Source organism: Impatiens glandulifera, chromosome 1, assembly GCF_907164915.1.
Source record: "Impatiens glandulifera chromosome 1, dImpGla2.1, whole genome shotgun sequence".
Lineage (NCBI taxonomy): Eukaryota > Viridiplantae > Streptophyta > Magnoliopsida > Ericales > Balsaminaceae > Impatiens > Impatiens glandulifera.
The window spans coordinates 105,248,032-105,254,620 of record NC_061862.1 but is presented as its reverse complement, the minus strand read 5'-3'; the positions used below and the strand labels follow the sequence as shown (position 1 = coordinate 105,254,620).

The window sequence follows — 6,589 nt, the reverse complement described above, 5'->3', positions numbered from 1 at the left end:
GGGTAAAGGAGAACCTTTCTTTATTAAAACTAATGTGTTGAGATATATATATGCGACCGGTTGGGATGTAGCCTTTGTGAGTCAAATTATAACCAAGAACATACATTGGATGGACCTGAAGTCCATTTTATATTGATTGTATGGTCTTGTTAGAGGATAATAAACACATTCTTGATGTTTTCATAAAGGCATAATTTGGAGCACACTGAAATAAGAGCTCATAAGAGGACCGATGATCAATGTTCGATGTAGGTTGTCGATTAATAAGATGTAATGTAGTGAGGGAAGCATCGTCCCTATATTGAGGAGGTACTGATGCATGCGTTCTTAAGGTGAGACTAGTCTCAGTTATGTGGTGTAACTTTCTTTTAGAAACACAATTTTTCTCACTTGTATATGTGCATGAGATGCGATGTTGAATTCCATGAAGTTTAGTCAATGAGCCAAGGTTGTGATATTTTCCTCCCTAGTCGGTTTGAAGCATTTTATCTCTCAATTAAATTATTTTTCAACAAATGATTTGAACTTAACAAATGTAGGCAGAACACCACATTTCTTGTGAAATGGGTACAACCATGTATACCGACTATAATAATCCACAAAATTACCATATAGTGAAAACCACATGTGGAAAAAGTAAGAGATGATCCCTAAACATCATAATTAATTTGATGAAGTGGGCAAAAGTTTTTGACATAGAGGTCGAGAATGGTAGTTTATGAGATTTTTCAATTTTACATGCTTCACAAAAAGTGAAGTTCTTGTTACTTAACATAGATAGTTGAAAATGATGAATAACATAAGATGTAGTAGCAATACATGAGTATCCCAACCGATGGTGCCATGTGGATGTCGTAGTTTGAGACGTAATGAGAGCTTGTTTGAAAATAATTGTTGGAGGAATGTAGTACAATCCATTTTTATGTTGGTCTCGAAGAACTTCCATCTTTGTAACACGGTTAGTTCCTTTACCAAGACATATGAAGGGTGAAATTCAAAAAATACATCATTTTGACCGTAAATCTAGTAACACTTATCAAACTTTTGGCAAATTGGGAAACATGAAAAATATTGCGTAAATGTAGATGCAAGAGTTTGAAGATTCTAAGTTATGATCAAACCTACGTTAAAAATTAGTAACAAGATGACAAATACCATTACATAGTTGACATTGTTGACGAGAGTGACAATTGTCCGATATATTACCAAAACGATCACAATTAGTACATTTTGGACTATTATAATTTTCATAATTTTTGTGATTTCCATTGCGAAGATTATAATTATTATTGTACATATTAGAGTTGGGCCCGTAGTTAGGCCTATTATTTTGCCTAATCGAGAATTTTCCACTCAAGAATTGTCCAACACTTGACTTTCTAGTATATAAAGGCCTAATAGAATAGCCAAAGTTGGTTGGAACCCTATATCATACTAATCTTACTACTTAACATTCTTGTTAAATTTAGCCAATATCATTTCCTGTATGTTTGAAACCCAATCTGTTGCTCTCGCAACCCACCTATTTTGCATAATCACATATTTGGCTCTATTCTCCATTATTGGTGATTGAACTATTGCATTTGTTGATAACTATTTGTGAGCATTGACCTCCTTCCCTTGAATTAGTTTTGCTTTATAGGAGACAACACTAATTTGATAAAAGTAATTTGTTTCAGTATTTAGGAATTTCACATTTATCTGCACATTTATTTGTTTCATTTTTGTTTGATTTTCTTCGGTCTACTTTTAAAGTTTTCTCTTCACTTTCCTCAACTACATTCTTATCACTTTATTCCTATGTTTTTATTTTCTTTTATTCACTGATTCTTCCCATTTTTATTCACTGATTCTTCCCATTTTTATTCCTCTGATTCTTCTTCTTTCTTTGATTCTTCATCTTTAATTTCATTCGATTCTTAATCATTCACATCCTCTACATCTCCATCTTTAGCTTCCTCGTTCTGATTTCCTGATTCTTTAGTTTCAACTTTCTCATTTTACCAAAAGGTCACAGGTTCGATTCTATCCGAAAGTACTTTGAATTTATGTAGGGGACATGAATGTGGGTGTCATTATAGTTCTCCTTTAATCCAAAAAAAACTTTCTCATTTTGCTCTTTAAATTTTAATTTTTCTTGTTCTTCTTCAATTGCTTTTGCACATTTATTATTGGGATGTTCAAAAGTATTACATAATGTACATCTGTTTGGCTACCATTCATACGTAATATCCTCGTGGGTTTGCCTCTTCTATCAACTATTGTCATCTTTATTGGTAAAGTACTTCTATGATGCACTTCAATACTTATCCTAACATATGTGATGTGTTCGCTTTCCTCCGTTATTGGGGTCCATATACATGGTTTCCACAAGAGACTAGTGAAATGGATAAGTGCTTCTGCATTATACATATGACCTAGAATGTTCCTTAGTTTGAACTAAATTTGGGTTGTTTCCTTCGGTTTGCTGAGTAGGTTTATACTTATTTCTAGCTTCATATAGTTTGACCCAACATATGTGTCACAACTACAAAATATTTTCTATATTTGTTTTTGATTGATTGAAGATACTTGGTCATTGTCTTATTCCCCTTTTTCTAAGTTTAAAGGAGAAGTCGTAGTTGCACAAGACAATCTCTAAACTTAGTGGCGAACATTTCTTTTCATTGTACTCTAAAGTTGGACAGAGATCTTGTAGGCACCACCAACCACCTACTTCAGAATGGTTCAAATAAGGTAGAGAGAAGCCAACTTATAATTCGATGATCTTGTTCTTCTATAGCTTCAAACTTGGGGGGTCGCGATTATGGTGGGTTTCCCCTCTTCAAGACTTGCTACAACATTATCGTCAAGAGCATGGACAACGGTTGCTCTCGATGCTTGATGTGATCCGAAAATGAATATAAAGCTTTTATATTTGACAAAAATTGATTGAAGAAAGATATTAAAATGCTGAGTTTTTTTTACTTCATTCATAGGATCAAAATAATAGAGAAATAGTCCAAGGATGCTTTGATACTAAGAAAAAATTGTGAAAATTTTAGAGATAGATAACTAGATTAACAAACTTTCTAGTATTATTGAATATTTCATATGGAATATCTATTACATTATATATCTAATTACGATTAAAGAAGAATACATAAATTAGTAATTGTAATAAACAAGAAAAACTATTGGGAGTGATGCATTGTGCCTTGAGATTTTATGTTTTTTAACGAAGATGATAATTTCTTAAATCACATACAAAAACAACACTAATCTAAAATAATACAAAATATAGAGGTAGAATCGGCCCTGAGTTTTCGGGGTAAGACTAGACCCGCTTAGAGGTAAGTCAACCTATGCAATTGTATAAGTTCCACTTTTAACCCGAATTTCCTAAAACATAGTATTATTAGTTAATTAATTAAATAATTATTAAAAATATATTACGAATCAATTAATATTTTTTTCTCTTAATTATATTAATATTATTTTATACATATTATGAATTTTTAAAATAGTTGATATTATAATTATATATTTAATTTTCATGTATTTTTATTAATTTTGTTAAAGTTCTGATTAGTAAATTTTTTTACTTTGTGTGCCATAATTTTCTTTTATTAATTGACCATAATTCTCAGGATAGACACTTGAGTGAGACAAACAAGGTTGCCGCCTATGGCCCTCTCTTCCCGGGTGCCTTTATAAAAATTATTATCCATCAAGATTTGAAACATAAGACCTAATATTACACTAGTAAAAAAAGCTTATATACTGATCGATAAACTAATCGGTAATACCTTGATTATCAATTGGTATAGAGAAATACCGATTTGATTTAATTCGATCGTCACCGATCGCTAGACGCTCTCTTAGTATTACAAATTCAAGGCATGTCGATTGAACTTTAACCAATCGGTATATATGGTAATACCGATTGGAATTACACCCCATCAAGGTAGCCTAGTGGTAAGAGTCAACTTAAGAGACCAACAGATCAGTCACGGGTTTGATTCTATCTAGAAGCGCTTTGAGCTTAAAAGGGGGTTATGATTATGGGGTGTCATGCTAGTTCTCCTTTAATTCCCAAAATAAATACTGATTGGAATCCAACCAATCGGTATATAGGGATAATATAAAAAAAATTAAAAATAGACTCAGCCGGCGGCGGCGAAAATAAGAAACCCTAACCCATTTCTTCTCTCTCAAAACTTATCGGTCATGGAATCACAAAAAAAAAGCAGACCCAGCCATTAAAATGGAGGAAGAAAGGGGGAGAGTATTAGTAAGAGTTGAAAGAAGGAAGCTTATAATCTTAAATAAGTAGACCACAATAATAGAAAGCTTATATCCCTAAATAACACATCAATTTCTTCATCAACCTCCAAAATCATAAATAGATCTTCCATGTCTCTTAAGAGCATAAACAACATCCATAGTCGTCACAGTTTTCTGGCCAGCATTTTCAGCATAAATAATAGCATCGCGAATCACATTCTCGAGAAAATTCTTCAAAATTCCTTGGCCTCATAGATCAGACCACTAATCCTTTTTACACCTCCTTTTCGTGCAAGTCATCGAAACATAGGTTTTGTAATTCTTTGAATGTTATCACGAAGAACTTTTTGATGAATTTTTTCTCCTCCTTTACCCAAACCCTTTCTGCCCTTACCGCGTCCTAACATTGTTATTACAGATATATTTGATGTGTTATTTATGGTTTATTTATAAAGAGGGAGTTTTTCATTTGGAAATAGTCGTGGTCATTGGATTAAATGTATGAATCTACGGGTGTTGATTGTAATCCAAGTCATAATCTTCAATCCGCGTCAACTAAATATAATATTAATACCGACTGGTTATGAAACTAATCGGTGTAGACCATTCTAAAAGAGTGTAGAAAGTTGTAGCGTAGTTTCGATCAAATTTTCCTAGGCTATAGTGATTGATATTATAACAAATCGGTATTAACTGGGCTATACTAATTGATATTATGACCAATCTTTAATTTACCATTTTTTACAAGTGTTAATTATTATAACATTTAACTAATTAAACTAATGTAATAAAATTATTAATGTTTTCAATATAACATAAAATATAACCAACTAAATAAAAATAATAACACTTTTTTTTCATGTTTAGGTCACCCCAAACTTCGGACCGGACATGTATAAAGGGTAAGTAATGAACAAAAGATATAACAATGTTTTATCAAAAAATGTCTATATCTTCGACGAGTCGTCCATTATATAAATTTTTCATTGAATAATGGTTAAAATAACACTTGTTTACAATGTCTCTATTCATAAAAAAACATAAATCATAAATACTAAATTATTACTTTTAAGTATATTAAACTATTAACTCTAATAAAATATGAACTCAAAACCCAAAATAATTTAATGTTCTTCCAAAGTTTTTTATGGGGAAAAACGAATTAGCGTCATTTTATTAAAAATTTCCAAAAATTGGGGAAAAAACCCACGAGTTTAAGAGATCATTCTAGATAGACCTAGAATGATTTTGAAATCGTATCATTCTAAATAAAAACAAAAACGTAACTAAACTATCTAATTACAATGTTTTCGTTTCTAATGATTTTAGTAAACGGTAAATTTCAATTCCAATTGATATTTCAATTCTGCTCCGTACTTGGAACTTTTCTCCACGTTCCCGTAAGTGTACCACAATCCGAGACTATGTCTCTCAATAATTATTCAACACTTCTGCGAGTTCTGTCATAGACTCTCGCATTACGTTCCTTCCAAATGTTGTAAACTACTGCTCCAAAGCCGCACTTGAATACATTTGTTGCGAATCTGTTTCCTTTGGCTTTGAGTAGTGCTGCTTCTTTAATTTTTTTTCATTCCTTCGGGAAATTGATCAACTCCAAGCTTTTAGAAAATCTATCCCAAATTTCCAATACTATACTGCAGCTCCCAAACAAGTGATCAATGGTTTCTTCACTTCCGTTGCATAGAGGACAACTCACGTCTGGGATGCTCATATACTTGCTGATACGGTCACGAGTGATGAATCTTTCCTAGAAGGCAAGCCATAGGATGAACTGGTGTCGATGAATGATCTTGGTTGACCATACGAGAGGATCCCATTCTACTTTCTGCGCTTTTTCTCGAATTACCTCCCATATTCTCTTTGAGACTAGCTTCCCATTGTCTTATGCATTCCATTCATGAATGGCAGGTCTGTCTCGGAGTTGTATGTTACTGATGTGATCCAGTATCCTTTGTTCTTCTAGATTTCTTCTCAAAAGCGAGTCCTAGTCTCCGTCTTTTACGTGTTTGATTTTCGCCACTACGTAGTCCCTTCTGTTACGTGTATTTTTGAACACCTCTTTATGAATAATTGATTGGTTTTCGAACCAGGGATAGTGCTAGAACAGAGTACCTTTCCCGTCCCCTAGACGAAGGTCGTAAAGGTCTGCAATATCACTTCTCAGTTTAAGAATTTTCTTTAGTGACCATCTCATACCTTCATTGATTTTACACGTCTAGATACTGGTTTCCTATTTCATAAATCGTGTGTGTACCCATTTGATCCATAATGATTCCTGGTTGCGTTCCAATGCCCACAGATG

At 32.9% G+C, this 6,589-nt stretch overlaps 1 pseudogene; it reads right to left on the bottom strand.

Moving 5' to 3' along the window:
- Positions 1-4,365: 4,365 nt before the first annotated feature.
- LOC124919496 lies at positions 4,366-4,676 on the bottom strand (annotated as a pseudogene).
- Between the last annotated feature and the right edge of the window lie 1,913 nt (positions 4,677-6,589).